Source organism: Rhipicephalus sanguineus, chromosome 2, assembly GCF_013339695.2.
Source record: "Rhipicephalus sanguineus isolate Rsan-2018 chromosome 2, BIME_Rsan_1.4, whole genome shotgun sequence".
NCBI lineage: Eukaryota > Metazoa > Arthropoda > Arachnida > Ixodida > Ixodidae > Rhipicephalus > Rhipicephalus sanguineus.
This window is the reverse complement of record NC_051177.1, coordinates 197,903,478-197,923,330: the sequence shown is the minus strand read 5'-3', so window position 1 is coordinate 197,923,330 and position 19,853 is coordinate 197,903,478. Positions and strand designations below refer to the sequence as shown.

The 19,853-nt window shown below is 45.4% G+C and overlaps 1 protein-coding gene across 1 annotated transcript in view; it reads left to right on the top strand.

Moving 5' to 3' along the window:
* Positions 1–19,853, top strand: part of LOC119383983 (gamma-butyrobetaine dioxygenase-like) — a 62,931-nt gene that overhangs the window by 5,260 nt on the left and 37,818 nt on the right.

The following is a 19,853-nucleotide window of genomic DNA, read 5'->3' as shown; positions in this document are numbered from 1 at the left end:
TGTCAAAATCAGTGGTGTCATGGCTATCACAGTATCTGTACCTGAACCTCTTTCGGTCTTTCACTCTGGCGCGTTTCTTGTTTTTGTTTTCGTTTTTTTTTTCTGTTGTTTTACAGCGAAAGCTGTCATGAGATCACAACAGCCGATTTTGGTGGCGTAGTTGTCCGCCGTCGTCGCCGCCGCTTCCGCCGCCGATGTCCGTAACTCGTAACTACTGTCGTGCGAAATAAGTAAAAATGAAATCAGAAAAAATAACCAGTATCAGGCGGGATTTCAACCTCGGCCTTCTGCTTGGCAGTCAAGTATTCTACCACAGATCAACGCCGCGCTTGAAACCGCTTCGCAAAAACACCCTATACACGCGTCATGTTGGGCAAGGAATCGCGTTAATATATGCAATATAGCGTGTTAGAAGAGTAAAATAACAACCAGGCGTCACACAATGCGCACTGCGTAACAAGATGGACGTTTAGTGCTTCCAACCCATTACAAAGGGTTCAACCATAATTCTTCATCGTCATTAGCCACAGCATCAACAATGTGCACATAATGCCTTACATATGTGTAGCGGGTGCCACGCTTCTCCACAGAATGACGAATAATGGCTTAGTGGGTGCTTCCTTACTTCACAATATTATGTTTATAATGGCGTAGTGGATACCTTGGACGTGTACTTGCATTAGTTGCCCCAGGAGAGTTTAGAACAGGCTCTAGAAAGGCCGCTCTACCAGCTTTCGCTGTGACTGTGCTGCGTGTTCCGCGCAGGCCAGGCGTTCTTTTAACGAAGCTTTCTTTGTTCATAGATTTTGTACATAGTGGTTATTGCGGCTGGGCACTGCTATCTAACCGCATATGCCACCCAGAAAATAATTGGGGCAAAGCAGCAGATTTATCGCTATGAAACCTAACCGTTATACCGCTTCCAATCGGCGAAGTGAATTCTGGGTACGCACTTGCCGTGCGTCGTTCTCTTCCGGTTTCCAGTTTCAGTCTTGTATATTCGTGTCCGGTTCCCACTCTCTGTCTACATTTCACTTCCGGTTATAACCGAACTAAAGGAGACCATTGAGGCAAGGTCCGTCATAAATGGTTGTTCGACTTTGAGGGAGTCATATTCCATAAAACAAATTGTGTTGAGTTGATATAGTAAGACACGCCGCATCACGTTCTTTTGAACGTTGAGTGGAGGACGATGATGTGAAGGCAAGGGACTCCCCTGTATGTGAAATTCAACAGTGCTCATTAGGTCCTCGGCTGCAATTATTTGTATTTAGTTCACTTAGAATCAATTTCTCGCAATAAATGTGCATGTTGGCGCCGTAGTAAAGTTGTGAATGCACAGCTATCGAATTATATTTCCATTTAGTATCCTTTTCAAGTACAATTGTTCCGGGAGTGCCGTTTATTGTCCTTGATCGGCACAAGCTGACCTTGTGATAGCCACGGCTGTAATTCCGTTGTTGCTCTGCCGCACATCCAAGTGCAGTGCAGATCCGGTTTCGAATGTTCCAGTGCTCTCCTAATCTGCACCTGCCTTATCTAGGCCCTTTCTGCTTAGGAAACTCTCAGCAGTCAACTGCAATGTCGAGACAGGAGCATATCGAGAGGTCGTCGTACCAAGTACAGGATTGCATCACTTGAGGTCGTTCCTGTGCACTGGGTTGCACCGGGCGCGTGTTCAAACCGAGCAGGTACGAGTGGCATAATACCGATAAAACGGATGCCTCTCAAATTATATCGCTCAGACTGCTCAGCGCGACTACCTTATCGGCGCTTCTCCCAACCCACTTGTCCAGCGAACGCCTGTTTCAGTTGATTGCCACTGCCCTGCGTATTGAATTCCTAGAAAGCCAGCCTTCCTGTTACAGTAATGGCGACGTCCTCTTGTGCGTTCCTTCTTTTCTCTTCTACTCGCACTCTCTTGACTAGCGACCAGAGTGTCAGGCGTTTCGCAAGATCAGTGTCTGCCTATATTTTTTATTATTGATAAAATGTAAAAGAACATGTTGGTGCGCAAATAAGGCGCCGGCTACTCCTTAGCTCTTGCATGTATCGGGCATATACCTCACAAATTTGTCGCACTAATACAAGTAGGTGGATGGCGATAAAGAGAAAAAAAAAACACATCATTCGTTATATTTTGAAGCCACGCTTTTGTAGCTCACGCATTTTGGTGGCGGCGAGCTTACATAAATGCGGCCCTGGAAGGTGCGCCGGTCACATGAGCATTTGTATGCGCCCTTTTTTCAATAACTGATGCTCTCTCGATAGTGGGCTTGTTGGCGATCAGCCATTTGAGATATGGCAATCTGATCTTTTATCGGGATGAGTTGTCATTTCACGCTTCCGCATTTTGTTGTTGCCTAGATATGAACGCATGACAATCGTTGTTGCCTGTAGCTACTGAATTGTAGCGCTGCTAAGCACGTGGTTGAACGTCCAATTCTCAGCATGGAGGGAGGAAACGGTTAGAAGGGCGCATTGCACAATTACGATAGAAAAGAAAGAAAAAAAGAAAAAGCAGAACTTGAGGGAGGCAGGCGCAATCATTCGCGTGCCCCCATTTCACCGATAGGGCAAGGGCGCCTGAATTTTTGTCTCCCTTTACTTGCATCGTTTACCGAGCGTGATCTTAAAAATGCAATAAAAAGCAGCGAAAGATGTGTCTAGACACTAATGTGTATCTAAGAAAGCTATTAACTTTTACACATTTATCGAAAAAAAAAGAATATTGTTTACTAGCGAAACAACTGCAACACAAGCTACCATTTAAACTGTGTGGCCCGATCGCAGTGCCCGGACGTCACTTTGACTTCAAGGAGTAAAACAAGAGGCAATATTTGCTGATATCGCTGCTCCTCCTGTAAGTTAAGAAAAATGTTAACGGAATAATTTTGTTTTAAATGTTGACTACGTGGTTTCTTTGCATTCAAAACTAATTCTTGCTGGTAGCGGTAAACATTAAACCATATTGCCGTGCAGTCGTTGCGAAAATTAGATACACCATTAAGTGGCACCGTGAAGTAATGTCGTTTGAGCTAGCTTCTTTTCTTTAGAGCAAGTAGCGAGGTGCAACCGAGTGCACGGCGATGCTTCCGGACAAAGTCATAGCATGCGGACGCACACAACTGATGACGTAAGTGGGAGTGTCGTAAGAACTCGATAACAGAGAGACACTCTTTCAATGTAGCACTCGAAACAAGTCTGTTCTGCGTTAAAAGACTCTTGGATTGTTTCCAACTTGGAAAGGGCGTAGGAGGGATCCTCGGCACGCTATTTAGCAATATCACTTATCCGCATACTTCGTTTCTACGCGGCGATTCATATGAAGGAAGTTTGATACAATGAATGCAAGAGAAGCGCAACAGACAACGACTGACGAAGATAACACACACAGTCAGCCCTTGTCTGTCGCGCTATTCTTACAATCATTATGTCCTACCAACATCTACCAACATGCCCGAATTTCCGCCCGCAACAGACATAGAGTTCATTTATGCTTTTGGTTGTTATGCAGAAGGAGCAATAGCTAAAGGCCATGTGGCCGTACAGGGGCACTTGCTCCTGCTTGCGTTCGACATTCGCGTGCGTTAATCACAATACAGATAAAGTGAAACAATACAGGTAATGCACTGTATATACACCACATGATATGTTGTTGATCCGTTCATGTGAAATTATGAATATGTCAAGTCAAAATTTCACCACTAATCAATACACACACACTTCTAGCCTAAAGAATATTGAGCGTGGTCAGATTTTTATTCACAACTGATGCCAAAATTTAAGCGGAAAGATTTTATCAGCAAATAGGTGCACAGAAATATTTTTTTTTGTTCAACGATGTATAGTAACCGTGGTAGTCTAGATCCCGAGGCCTATAATTAGTACTCTGGAATGGTTCTGGTTTGCTTGCATAATGGCTATCGCGGTGGAGGAGTGGGTATGCAAAAGCATTAAGCTCAGACCTGCAACATTACATGCAGAGGGCAGAGTTATTCTCAACATATCCGCCCTGAAATTTGTGCGTGGTGTTCTGGTTTCGAATTTTTTTCATGAGATGAAAGGATACACAGAAGCGTATGCATTCGGCCAACTCAGCTACCTCTTGAATTAAACGTTGAGAAAGTATTCTTTATCGCGTGCGTATCGAAGAACTAGGCGTAACCTACAAATGTTAAATACCTTTGGAATATCAGCAGTTTGGAAGGGCTGGGCGGAATGATGATCTCTGGCAAAGTTGTAAATAATGCGTAAAGCTTTCTTTTGAAGGACAAACTGCAGTAAAGTAGCGAGGTGGGCGAGTTGGAACTGATGCATTTTGAGAACTTTTCAGCGCGAACGGGACGGAGCACAAAGAAGAGGACACAAGACAGCGCTCGTCTTGTGTCCTCTTCTTTGTGCACCGTCCCGTTCGCGCTGAAAAGTTTTGAAGGAAGTAGACCTTTTGTAAGGCCGCATGCGTGGCAGTGCACCATGTGAGTTGACAGTAACACAGATGTGACGTAAACAAAGACTTGAAAAACAGCAATTTGATATTAGTTGGGAGAACATGATCTTGCCAACAGTTTATAGTGGAAATTTTCGGTGATTGGATGCCAGGGGCCAAAATAAAATCTTTTTCTCTAAGTAGTTTGGCAGTGCAGTGCAAACTCCCTTCGCTAATAATATGTCTGGTATTATATTTGGTGAAAGTTGCTCCTATAGGAACACACTAGCTCAAGGGTTTTTCATGAATATGGATCGCAGTTATTAAAGTCATGTCGATGTCTGCAACTTTGTCGCCGAGAACAGAGAGAGAAGAACGGTATACAAGTTGGCCAGGCATGCGAGTCCCAGATTTGCGATCCCACAAGGGGGTGGAAAAAGAGAGGGGCTGTAAAGAGGGCGAGAAAGTACAAAATAGTAGCAATAGTTGGTTAGATTTGGATCCTCTGGTTGAGCAGAGCTTCAAAGAACAGTATTGTCAGCTTTGAATTCTTGGTACTACGGCAGCACTGAAACATCACGTACCAGTCACGGAGTTTGTTTTTTTTTCTTTTTTTTCTGGTTAAGTGATCTTTACCATTGGCTCACCGCCTTCGCTATTAATACATCCAGCTAAATGATGGGCTGAAATATACCCTTACAAATATTTCTCCGCCGTGTCATTTTGCGCATATGAACTCAGACTAAAACTTCAGTATGGGCAATGCCCAGCCCACACCAGCGCTACCACAACGGCGCGTCGCGTCTTGGCTCGTGCCTCCGACCTGTTCTCGGACAGCAGCACTGAAGGCACGTAAGGGAGTCGAAAGCTTATCGATCTCCTCCTTGCGCCGTCCTCATCTCTGTTTGCCGAAAACAACGACGTCACTCCAGGCGGAGTTTCTTGAGCAACATCTCTGACAACGGCTCTTCTGTGGCGATGTCAACGTTCGTGTGAACTTTACTGTTACGGATGGCGCGTGTCATGGTACACTCCTCTGCTACATGAACGAATATGTCTCTTTTTCTCTCGTTATTGGAGACCCACGTGTGGTGATAACCATAGAGTTTCCTAAAATTAACTAGAGGGGACTCTGGCGCTGCTACCGTTCAGCCACCATGGGAATGATGGGTGGTACACGGATTCGCCTAGTCTTCGTGCTTGCGGGCTTGGAACGCACTTGTGGCTTTGTCTATTGTTGTGTTTTGGTTTCCTTTCGGATAAAAGAATGGATTGTTGTGAACTTCGTAACCAGATTTGAATTGGTGAGTGTAAAAGGGTTAAAGCAGTGAAGTGTAACTGCTGACTTTTGCTGAACTTTGCTTTGCGACAAAGCGGATGCAGGCGACGCGGAGCCAAACGGAGCTGAAAGAACGAAGTTTAGACAAATCCGTGTACTACCCATCATTCTCATGCTGGCTGAAGCCCCATGCGTTGCAGCTCCCATAGACACTAGCGCCAGAGTTCCCTCTAGTAACTATTGTAGGAAACTCTATGGTGATAACGATCGTGAAGAGCAGAGTAAAGCCTCGGCAAGCTGCTTAGGGCTAGATTCAGCGAGTTACGCGTTAACTTCTTGTTCCTTAGAAGTGAGAATGTCGGGGGGGGCTCCCCTTTGCATGTGTGTAGTTTAATATACACACATACCGCAAAAATTCGAAAGGAGAGTTCGAATCGCCCTTTCCCCACTTCACTACGCCTAGGAATCAAGGAGACGAAGGTACAAGCTGTTGACTGCGGGAAGACTGTCGAGGGACGGATCGCCGAGCCTTGACTTTCCGCCTTATAAAGAGATAAACAACACCGACGGAACGTTCGGCGACTCTCAGAATTCTTCCACGCGACCCGCTATCGAGACCGCGGTTAGCCCCGCGGCACCCAGCCACGAGGCACACCCTCCTATCGCTATCGTCGTTCTAGCTCGGAAACCTTCCGTCGACAACAATATCTGCTGAAGGGGTTCGCTCTTGGGACGGGTACTCCGCCAAAGAGGTTGTTTGTATTTGCTGATCGCGTCGCGCGATGCCACGCGCTCTTTGGCGGCTCGCAAATTACCCGCCTGTCTTCGACGGCACGTGCCGATAGCGCGTCACTGTGCGGCGTCTTGTGATCTCGAACTGCGCACATGCTTCTGAGGGCAGTCGTCTCGCGTCGAGAATTGCGGCGAGGATCCACAGTCAGACAACATCTGCCATTCCAATCTCCTCCTTCCGAGTCGAGAGTGTGCTCCCCACCTCGAGAAAGAATTCTGGGCTAGGGCCCGGCTCGCAACAGCTAACCGTATAGCTGTTGGGTTTCAGATATGCTTGCTTAGTAACGTATTGACAGAATATGCGGCATCATCATGCACGATCTTATTGCGGCATCGGCTTGTACTTTGTGATATGCGGCCGCCGAATTCCTCGTAGACCACTGCAGGATTGTGTGAATCACAATGGCAGCGCCATAATACTGACACGCCAAAAAAATATCCTTCACTGCAAAGACGCCATGGCTGAAATCTTCCAATCAAAGCTAACATTCTTCTCCCTTAGCCTGAGATTGGTCGGAAATTTGCCGAACCATGACCAAGGATCATTCGAACTTTACATAAAATGCCATATCAGAACGCTGAGATCGAACTTCCAACAGTTCTCCGAAACAAACAGCGATTATGACTGCTAAATCAGGGCGGCCATCCATACTTATACAGACATTCATGGCGTGTGGCTGAATGGTGTCCACGCGTCAGTCGATGTGACGGGAACCTGTCAAAGTGTCGTGCAGACACCGCATAGTTAGTTCGACGTAAATAAGAGTCCACTCTCCAAGAACTCCACTATAGCCCCTTTTGAGGCGTGGGTGTTACCCCAGACTGTTAAGCCGCAAACTCGAGGAAAGCTTGCAGGGCTGGTATCGTCGACAATGCGGAAAAGGGAAAGTCCACCCAGTCCAGGGTGCCAGAGAACCATCCAGTGGCAGACCTCCACCAGCTGAACATGCGACATAACCGAAACATACTTAGACAGTGATTGTCGATTAGAGAGAAAGAGGCAAAGAGAATAAGATAATTGAGATGATGGGAGATGGCAGCTGAACCGGAAGGCAAATATCTTGCTTGCTACCCTCCACCGAGGAAGAAGGAGGTAAAGAAAAGTAGAGAGGAAAACCACACGTAGAGAGAGAGAGATAATGAAAAACACATAAGACAAAACGTGCTGGAGTGTCAACGAGGCCGACTTCAACAGCTTTTTCGTGGCTTTCAAAATATGACTGTCGTATTCGTATCGCCTGACACTCCAAGATTCATTGCACCGAAAGCTACCTGCCCACGAGGCGTGCCAGTTGAGCTGTCGCGAAGGACTGTCTGAGAAAGCTGTAGGGAGAACAACGACGTAGGACGCGTTCGGTGGTTTTCTTACTGCCACAATAGTCACAGGAAACGCTGCCAGTGTGCCAGTAATCTGGGTGCGACAAGACAAAAAGGTGTTTGTTAAGAGCTCAGCAAGCAAGGCTATAGTTAGAGATTAGTGTTCACGATTCGGGATATTCCAGACGGAATGTACAGTCGGAAGGACGGGCCTAGGAGGTATAGGCGGATATGCAGAGAACTGGGCGTGTCCCACGTGTATCGGCGACATCACGAGCAAGCGCGCGAATGTTTCTTGCTGGATCATTTCTGGGCCAACGGGATGAATGATCATATTATCATCTACTTCGCCACATCAGCACCACATTTGAACCTCCGCAGTCAATCACCAAAACGTGTCGGTCGAGCGTCTTACGGAACATGACAAAGGGGGAAACACACAGCCCACGTTGACGCTGGAGTTCAAACAGGATTGCCGTTGGCGGCTAGATTGCTTGCTACAAATTGGCTACTTTACCTCCCCGTCTGGCGGTGAAAATTTCAGATTTCGGCCACCGCTTCGATGCGGACGAAATGCTAGGACACCTGTGTCGCTTAGAATTAGGTACAGCTAAAGAACCCCCAGTAGTCAAAATTAATCCCGTGTCCTCCACTATGGCGTGTCTAATAATCATAACGTGGTTTCGGAATCTTAAAAACCGAACTTTCTTAACCAGGGAATAACAGGCAGAGAAGAATCTCACAAACCTTTAGATTGCAACAGATACAACATATCAGGGCTAAAGCGACGTTTTCTTTCCCTTGACGTGTCCGCCAACAGCTCTGATAACCCGCTAGAACCATTTCAATGAGAGCATGGACAAGCACGAGGAGGGGTAGCAGCCCTCTTGCTTGCGTCGCGCGCACACCCTCGCGGAGACCACGTGTCCACCGACTCCTCGCTTGTCTTCCGGAGCGCAGCGATCAGCTGTGAAGCGCGTGCGTCCCACATAGAGGACGAAAGCAAACGCTGATAAGCCGACACTCCCCCTCGAAGTGTATGGGCGGCTTGCACGGCGACGTCATAGCAGGTCATTGGTGACTCTGTAGGCGCTGGCTATTAAGATAACGATGTAGCGTCTCTCATATCGTCCTTGAGACTTGGTCCACAGGGAGGGTCCCGAATCAACGCGGCTTCACGTTGCACGAACACTTGGAAAGTGACTCCTCGAGAAACACTTCCACTTCAGAATATAAGCGTTACGACCGTCGGAACATTCCTTTACGCTGGGAAACTCCCATCTACACACACGCGTTCTTGCAAACCCACCTGCGTAAGCGGTCATCTTTAGGAAAAGAAAGGTGGCGCAATCTTGCGCAGCCCTTAATGAAAACGTGCCATAGGGAAGAAAGTAGCGAATTAATACAATACACGAGAGAGAAACATTAAGGTTTGAACCAACGTGCGGAGAAAGCGCCCGCACGTCTGCTACTCCCCTAGCAACAGCAACGAAGAAAGCGTCTGCTCGTCACGTTTTCTATGGAGGTAGGAAATCTACAAATGACTACAGGCGGACAACACAAGGTGGGAAGGGCGCTGCCTGAGGCAGGAATATTGATGTATTGATATACCCATGACATATTGGCGCAATTCGCTGCTTGGCAGTATTCAACAGGCAGACAACCACATAGAGCCCCCCCCCCCCCCCCCTGCCCCCCACTCACCCCCGTTGCACTTACGTTCACGCAAACGTAATGCATAAATTAACCCACCACGTTTAATTCAAAGTAGCAAGGAAACCAGGGCAGTGAAAAAAATGTTTTTGATAATTAGCATCTCGCATGCTGTGGAATATAGGGAGGCTTCGTGCTTCAATGACTGTTGCGCTTGTGTCTGTGCAGTTCTGCCCTCGTCTTCTAAACGGTGCGCAATAACGTAGCAGTGATTTCGCGCACCCAGCTACAGAAAGCGTCAAAAATTATTCAATACCAACACTGCAAGAATTCTGGCGGATACAACCACCAAGGGGGTTTTTCTACAGTGCCCAAAATATTTGTAAACTCGGGTATAGAGAATGAGGCAGAATCAATCATGAAGCGATGATGAATCACTAAAGTGGAACTCGTGGCACCCTCTATGGATCGGCGGAAGAAACTAACGCATTAGAAGAAACGCCCCGAGGATAAAGAAATAACAATATTCTTGGCGGTACAGGATTGGAACGCGGGCCCTCACGCTCAGAAGGCGAGTGTCTCAATCACTGGGCTGCCCCACACTTGCAGCTCTCTATGCCTGAACTATCTAAATGCGTTGTACCTGCGATGCAAAACAAATGTAAGAAGAGAACACTTTCCATGAGGCTTCGTTCACTTTCCTGGTGGTGGAATAAAAGACCTCTGCTGAACGACATCCAAAGCCGACTTGGATAATTCTACACATCCGGAAAATTCCGACATTGCCAAACATTAGCTTTGTCATGCACCTGTTGCGCTGACGAACGCTAGAATGAACGCCATGTGATGCCGCCCAAAAAGAGCGTTCTAGGGAAGGCTGCAACCTACAATAATGATGTACGCTCACGCATCCCTTACCACGGCCGGACAAGAAAAGCGCGCGAAGACGGAACGCTCGCGCGCCTTTCCAGTCCGGCCGTGCCCGTACACAACTTGCACATAAGATTCTGCGCCCGTCAGCTCCGCTGGTCACCCACCTTCACGGAGTGAAATGATATCGTGCTTTTTGCCGCACTGTAGAGAATTTAGTGAAGCGGAAAGCAGCAAACGGCAGGATTTATTGTGAGTATAGTGTACTAGTACACTATAATTGTGAACGTTGCGTGTTCCACACTGCGCGTGCGCAGAACGCATACGCAGGCGGCGCTCTTATGTACGTATGCTCCGCGTGAGGGCGTCGCGAGCCAACCCCGCATAACCCCGCATAGAGTTACTGTATATGCTATACAGTAACTCTAACCCCGCAAAGCGCGTTTCGCCGCATGCGCTTCGTATTGTAAACCAGCTGTGCCCAGCCAATTTATCGTGCTAATTACTTCTTCCGGTTGCAGTGTGGCTTTCTCGGAACTCGGCAAAAGGCACACACGCAGCGCTACTAGCAACAACAATCTTTATTTTTCAAGACCCGAGCACCTTATATTCGATGGAGGCGAAAGTGCGTGTGGCCCGTTTGCTTAGATTTAATAATAATAATAATAATAATAATAATAATAATAATAATAATAATAATAATAATAATAATAATAATAATAATAATAATAATAATAATCAATCAATCAATCATTTATTTAACGTGCCCAGGAACAACTGTGAGGTCTTTGTGCAGGCGCACGCAAAAATAAAATCAATAAAAATAAACAATACAATACAGACAGTCTTCAGAAATAAAAAGAGCAAAAACACGTAGACAAAGAGAAATGAACACTAAAGGGGAGGAGTAAAATAAGACAATATGACAAATATTGAAGGGGAATAAAAAATTAGATTGCACATATACAACTATGCGGAAAGACGGAGAAGGGAAGACTTTGTACACTGTGCCATACTATGTCAAAACAGTGCAAAGCTCGGATAAAAACAGTGATTGTGGACTATGAAAAACGTCAAGATCAAGAAAATTAATATTATAAAGACTTTGTATTCTGTGAACGGTAGAGTGTTGGAAGAAGCAGGCGGGTACATGAAACGGTCTGTTCTCTCTGGTTAACTTACGCGGAATTCGAAAATTAACACAATTGAGAAGTACAGGGCAGGATATGAAACCGTGGACTAGCTTGTAGAGAAATAAGAGATCAGAACGATTTCGTCGGCAGTGAAGTGATGGCAGTGATAATGACTTAGCAGTATTTGAACGAGATCCAGAGTCATTTTTAGCAAAGCGATGGTTATATATGCTGAGGAATTTTTTCTGGACTCGTTCAATGGTGTTACCGCTGGATTGAGCAATGCCATTCCATATCACGGACGCATACTCAAGTTGCGGAAGACATATTGCCGTGTACAATTTGTGTAGGGCCATGGGAGACCTGAATTCTCGAGATATTCTACAAACACATCCGAGAGAACGAAGGCCCCGCATAGCAGCACGCTTAACGTGAGAAGAAAAGTTTAACGCGCTGTCAACAACAACACCAAGATCACTGATTTCATAAACCTTGCATAACGGCACAGAATTGACAAAGTATTGAAATGACACGCTAGATGTTTTGCGAGTGATAGACATGAATTTTGTCTTTGAGGTATTTAGAGAAAGGTTATTGCCGTTGCACCATTCGGAAAAAGAACACAAATCTGACTGCAACAAGCGACAGTCGTTAACTGAATGAATTTCCTTAAATATCTTGATGTCATCGGCATACAAGAGGAAAGAAGAATTACGAATGGCAAAAGAAACATCATTAACGTAAATTAAAAATAGGAGTGGGCCTAATACCGACCCTTGAGGGACCCCACTAGTCATTTTATACAAAGAAGAGGTTTGGCCATTTACGGCAACATAACAAGATCTATTGAGCAGATAGCTGTGCAAGAGATTCACAATCGACAAGTCAACGTCAAAGTTCGCAAGTTTAACCATAATCAGTGTGTGGCTGACTACGTCAAAAGCCTTGCTCAGGTCACAGTAGATTACGTCAACCTGTCCTCTCTGAGAAATAGGTGTGGAGATCTGCGTCATGAAACTAGCAAGATTTGTGGTAGTTGAGCGGCCAGCAAGAAAACCATGTTGATTTGGAATCAGTGAGTTTTTCACACTAAAAGACAATATTTTGTGAAGAGCCAGTTCGAAGATCTTTGACGTGGCACATAGTAGAGAAATCGGGCGATAATTAGAAACATCTGTCTTAGAGCCCGACTTAAATACTGGGAAAACACGAGCAGTTTTCCACATGCTAGGAAATGTGGAAGTGTCCAGGCAGTTATTAAATATCGTAGTCAGTACTGGGACAAATATAGTACCATATGCTTTTAGTATGGCGGAGGGGATGCCATCTGGGCCACATGATAAGGATGGTTTTAAGCGCTTAATGCATTCGCTGATAAGATTTTCATCCAGCGACAAAGCACTGGATGAGCTAGCTACCTTGGGCTGTTGTCTGATAATAATAATAATAATAATAATTTTTATTTGCACAACAATGTGAGCCCTCCGGTGGCGTGCGAGGCTAGACAGAAAGGAAAGACCCTTACGCGCGTGCGTCTGCTAGCCCGTCACCGGAAGAGAACCGTTAGAGAACCCCCCAGGTGGTCGAAATTTCCGGACAGCTCCACAACGGCGTCCTTCATAACCATATCGTGGTTTTGGGATGACCATGCTGGTGCAGGGCAGGTATCACCGAATGCGTCCTTGTGCTCAGTTTCTACAGTGAGACGAGTATTCTTATCGTTATGACGAGGCACTGAGATAGGGTTGACTTTGTAAGCATGATCGGTGCGACTAGAAGTATGACATGGCGGTAAAATATGCGACCGGGAAAATGATGTGTCACTATGATACAGGGTGTGGAAAAAAGATAATCTGGAGAATTTCCTGCGCACAGCAAGCGGCGTCATGTTCAGCGTTTCTTTCAAAGATGAAACGCTTTGAAATCCCGAGTATGATGATAAGATGAATCGGCCTGCACTGTTAGGCTCATTTATTCGCCACTGATGCTGATATTTTCTTCAGATTTCGGTAATGATGTTTCGCCGGCCAAGTACTGCTGATAAAATAGCTCTCTCAATTAGCAGCAAAGACGGCTTCATGAGAATTTGTCCGTGTTTGCTGTAGCTGCGTTGAGATGGCGCCACTGCCTGTATCTGGTATTTTGTTCATTCACTCGTTTCAAAGATCTACGGCCACAAGCCAGCTGACATGTGCCATGTTTTCTGCGGCAAAACAAAGTGAAATGCAGTCGTATGGATTTTGGTTGTCAGTACTGAGTGTTTTCGCATCCAGATGGCACCGCATGTGCTTATGTTAGCGTGAGCGTTTCACTCCCTGCTGCTATAACGAAACTAATTTGTGCCACGCAGTGCGCGCTGTCTTAGCATTAGAGTTCAGACGAACGCTAACGCGGGAGTTTTGTATTATACTAAAACTCTCTAATATTCCATTAGTTAAAGGGGATGAGTGGCGCAGTTATTTGAACCCTTGCCTCGCACCTGCACATTCATAAAACGAAACCGTTACGAAAGATGTGCTTCTTCTGTGACAAACAGGTTTCTCATACGTTAATTTTTGCAACGAATCCCGCAATGCAAATACTCGTGATTAATATGTCACTGCCACTAATATTGAAACTGTTGGACAGCGGGGATGCACAGGGAAGGAACAGCACTCACGCCGTAATATGCTAAAATAAACTTCTGAAATAGCGGAGGAATCGTCGGGCATAAAAATGAGACCACTGGGCTCCTGTGCGTGCCCACCTGCGCAGCATGTCCGGCTGACGCACAGTGCGCACGAAATGAAGCGCGACCTGAAAATTTAAGTTTAACAACTGCTGTGTGCGACTGCTACGTTTCTATGTGTGATTGCTACGAAAGCAGCCATATGCCGCTACGAGTCTGGCAACTAAATGTGATGTTCGCTCTTATATAAGTGTTCGAGCAAATATTACGCCAATTTGACAGAAATTAAACACGGTGAAAGCGTCAAATACACGCATGACTTTGTCCTAAATAGACACGTTTCATTCCGTAATCACTGTACATTATAGCAAGTTATAAATAGCTTTAGGTATGTCACAGGAACGCGCATACATAACATGCACATAGCCTATGCTTAATTCTTCGTCATACACATAAGTGTACGGTAAGAGTCCGCTAGTGACCTTTATCGGAGCAAACAGCGCCAGTGCTTCGGCACCGAAGACAGATCCTTGTCGTTACTCTTGACTCGGGTTCTCGACAGCGTCCAAGGAAACATGTGCGCTTTGCGTACTTTGTTGCTTTATTTTTCATGTCTAGCTCTTGCAACGTTATCTGGAGGGCTGCCTGTATACCTTGTCGCAACACAAGATCCTTAGTGAAGACGCTCAAGTGTTCCAGTTGTCCGTTATGCCGTGTAATGTGAACCATGCTGATAACTCGTAGGATAACTTGCGGGCTTAGAGCAGAATTCCAAAGCGTTGTGCCTGCCTTCGAAAGCAGCGTGAGAGGCCTTCAAGAGGGTTCAGGATGTTGGCGTGGAAGATCAGTCGCGAAGCACCACGTCACGACCTTTCTTTCGGAAAACCTTCCATTTAGCGCTCATCGTAAAAAGAAGATAAGCCTCGTTAGCTTACCATAACGCTATATAATGATAGCAACACACAACTTCAGTGAAACCAGAGGGAAGGTTGGTTTTTGAAGTTGGCACGCTACACCGGATTGCATCAATATCATAAATCAGGTAACTGATTGATGGGCATAGTGTAACTGGCTCCCTTTGTGGCTGTCGTGGATAAGAAAACGCGTTTGATTCAGCAGATGTGCCGGCACTTCTCGAGGAGCTAAGTGGTCAAGAAGTAAAGAAAGTGCACGTGAATATTTTAGTTAATATTTGTCAAGACTTCGCGTTCATTTCTCACATGGAAAGTGAAAAAGATCGATAAAAAAACGATCAATACTGGTCTCGTGGACCTCTATGAAGCGATTTACTGCATACCTTTAAGTACTCAAGCTATTGTGAAGATGAACGGGCAATGCGGAACGTAGAATGCAGCAACGTGCGGTTTGTTGATGACATTGCCCTCTGCAGCAGCGTTCGTCAAGAAATGCGACAAGTGACTGGGGAGCTGGCCAGCAAACTGTAAGAGTAGGGTAGCATTAAAGGTTAATATAAGGAAGGCAAACCTAATGTCGATAGCTTGGCAAAGGAACGAGCATTCATGAGTGGCAGGCAGTGTCTAACGTGTGCAAGGATGCGTTCTTCTTGGGCGCCTACTCACAGGGTACCCTGGCGTTAGAAAAAGAAAATATTAATAAAGAATGAATATCAGAGAGCATACGGAAAGGTATTCAGAGCCATGATACGTCGCTTACCGCTATTCTTGTAAAGAATGTATAAGATTATCGCATTCTGCCAATGCTATATCAAATCAGAACGAACATCGGAGGGTAACCGAGAAGGTTGAGAAGTTAAGCGAATAGGGCAGGCTATGTAATGCATCGGACGGGTAACCGGTGGTCCGCTATATATATATATATATATATATAATATATATATATATATTAGATATATATGAGATATATATAGATATATATAGATATTATATAATTGCATAATGGTTTCCCGGAAAATGGAAGCGCGGTCGACGGTTGCAGTGCGATGAAGTTATCAAACAATCATGACCATTCTCTCTTATCGATCTTGTTCAGTGCGTGAGAGCGGCTTTGGGGAAATGTTGTGAAACGAGGCAAAATTTCATTTCCTATGCCACGTGATTTTGAAAGTTGGAATGATGCGATGAGAAACAAAAAACCATTGGGTAGTTAAACTAATTGTATCCAATGCAGATGGTGCGGGGCCATATTAAGATTTGTAACAGTTATGAGGTAGTCGTCACGCCTTTTGACGTAGTTAGGCTTATCGATTACCACTATTTTTAACCGTTATTTTATTACACTGCACTTCATATCAATAATGACCGTGCCCCATCGTTACCTGTTGGCAGCTCTCCATGTACACGCTTCGGACAGGAGAGTTCGGAACGTGCTCTTTCGATTGGCTCATAGCACAAAATATCTGTGCATTTAGCACTGGTTGTTAAAACAGAGAAGGGCGTAGCTTGCTGCATTTCCCTGTAGTGCAACTAGAAACATTAGGGCGGTAGCTTTAAAAACAGGACGATTATGCAAGGAGCCAAACATGAGATTTCCCATTTCCCTACGGACTGTGCTACTCCGGCCAAGCTGGCCGGCGTATTGAGCATGCATACTCGCTAAAAGGTTCGGTTAGTGTATCGAGGCGAACGCTGCTGTAAATTAAGTTTAAACCCATTGCTCTGTAGTTGGCAATTTCAGGCAAAAACTTTGAACAACGCGAACACGAAGTTTCGCAAGGCTTCGCAATTCGTAAATGCAGCGATAGCTCTATCAGCCTGGCATTCGCTTTCATTTACTTACAGTTAGTTCATGCGCCTATCGGAACGTGACATCGCGGGGTTGACGGTGTGATACACGGGCACGTTTGTTTATTCTCCCTTTCTGTTGATTGTACGAGTCCTAATATAAATTCACGTCGACGCCCCATAAAATTTGTTGTTGGACCGCGCCGTTTTTCTGTACTGCCGTCATTATTCTGTTTCTAAACCTAGTTCCCACTACTTCCGCTATGTAGGCAAGCAAAACATGGATGGCGCTCGCTCACGGGTGTTGTATAATATTTAACAGTGCTGGAACAAACGTACACATTGTGGCATGCTAGTGGAATTTTACCAGAATGTTCTAGCGGAGTATAGATAACCATGAGTCAATCCTACAGCGAAAGCTGTTGTGAGATCACAACTACAGCCGATTTTGGTGGCGTAGTTGTCCGCGGCCGCCGTAGGTGTCCGTAACTGCTATGGCGCCCTATGATAAAAAAAAAGAAAAAATGACCAGGCTAGGTTGGGACTCCAACCCCGGCTTTCCTAATGACCGTCGAGTGTTCTATCGCGAAGCCACGCCACTGCTTGGAACTCCTTCGCAAAAAGATTCGTCGAGGAATCACGTTAACAGATGTAATATAGAGTGGTAGAAAAGTAAAATAACAACCAGGCGTTACCCAGCGCGAATTGCGTAACGAGTGGGTCGGTGAATGCTTCCAACCCATGACAAAGGGCTTAGCCATAATTCTTTATCAAAAAAGTGCTCATAATGCCTTACAGATGTGTAGCGGGTGCCTCGCTTTTCCCCAGAATTATGAATAATAGTGTTGTGGGTACTTCCCTGCTTCGCGGAATTATGATTTATGGCGTAGTGGGCACCTTGCAACTGTGCTCGTGGTATCCACCCGAAGAGAGTTCACAACGAGCTCTAGAAAGGCCGCTCATCCAGTTTTCACTGTAACTGTGCTGCGTGTGCCGCGCAGGCCTGACCTTTTTTTTCCTAACTCGCTTCGCAAGACGCGATTTTTCTCCTGTTTCCAAATCAGTTACGGCAGCGCGGGCCGTGAGCTTAAATGATGCGAACGAATGTGCCGGCGATGTCTGCCAAAGTATTTTTACATAACCTTCAGTCTGCATCTAAAGAGACGCTACTGTCAGATTATCTGAAAAGTCCTGTTACGAACATTTCGAAGGTCCTTTTCTGAAACGGGCCTTTGTTCTTTCTTCTTTGATTTATCCCGAGCGAAGATTCACATTTTCATAACAGCTTGCACGTCAATACCGCGAGGTGAACTGCGCGGCAAGTGCAGAATAAGCTTGCTGACGGCAGTATAGATAAGACAGAGCAATGTTTGTGAAGACGTAAGAGCTGTCAGCGTTTTTTAAGGTTGTAAACATCGGACCAACAGGTTATCATGTCTACTCGACAGTAAGCACCTCGACCCAGCAGTCCGATAAGTCCCCAGCATGTCGTGCACTCATACTTCGCTTGATAGCGGCCGTGCTCCTGCACGGCTGAGGCCTCACTAATGACAGTGATGATGGAAAATCGTAACCTTCTATCTTCCACTGCACTTCTACCTCGTCTGGATTTGTTGTGATACGCTGGTGGCATACCATCATTAGTAATAATAATTACAGGGGTTTTACGTGCCAAAACCACGATATGATTATGAAAGAGGCCCCGATCGAGGACTACGGATTAATTTTGACCACCTGAGGTTCTTTAAATTGCACCTAAATCTGACTACACCGGTGTTCTTGAGTTTCGCCTCCATCCAAATGCGGCCGCCTTTGTCGTGAATCGAACCCACGATCTCGAGCTTAAAAGTGAGCCATTTCAACTGCGCATGTGGATCAATTACTCCGCCAGAAAGTAATTGAGGAAATTATGAAAAGTACTCGATGGCTAGTTCACATTACGCCCTCCTCAATTTTTCTTAGCTTTACAAAAATAAGGCACGAACGAGGGGCTACTATCTATCTATCTATCTATCTATCTATCTATCTATCTATCTATCTATCTATCTATCTATCTATCTATCTATCTATCTATCTGTCTGTCTGTCTGTCTGTCTGTCTGTCTGTCTGTCTGTCTGTCTGTCTGTCTGTCTGTCTGTCTATCTATCTATCTATCTATCTATCTATCTATCTATCTATCTATCTATCTATCTATCTATCTATCTATCTATCTAGGCGTCTACGTCTGGGCGCTCTTGCGGTGTTCTCCTTAGTTTCGTACATAACGAAACTAGCATAGGCGGGCATGAGTGTATGACGAACACTATTAACAGGTTATGACGCGAACAACGTCAGGTGCCCGTCGCATATGTCACGAAACCATATCACACAGTCACGTATGGCTCATGCCCGCATACACGACCCATGGAATGCGGGTGTGTGCGCAGCTGATTAACAGTCTATCTTGAACAAAGAACGGTGATAATTACTTGTAGCAGGTCGAGCGACATGACAGAGTGATGGAAGCTGTTAACAGGAGTCGCGTGTCTTCTAAATTAGCGATGGGCGCATCTGAAAGCAAGTGCACGCAAAGTAGTAGACAGTCGTGCGCATAATTAACCGTGAACAATGACAAAGCCATGGAGCGACGTAAAATGGTTGATGTCGCAGTTCTGAAGGTGACCGAACATAAAAGCCTCGAAATTTGCTTACGTGCTGTTCATTTATTTATTTATTTATTTATTTATTTATTTATTTATTTATTTATTTATTTAGAGGTGCACAAGACCGCGCTGCTTAACGGACTAATGCAATTTCTGTCCGCTCTCTTTGTTCATGCAAAACGTGCCCCAGTGCTACGTCAGTGCCATCTTCATCTAAGCTTCTTATTTTTTATTTCCTTCTAATCACGTCAAGACGTTGCGTCTGAGAATGCGCACATAGTCCAGTGTATGCGCCGCGTTGACAGTCTCTGCGGCCATGATTTGAAGTGCGAATGCAAGATTTCAGCTTGTTGATTTTTGACGAGCTC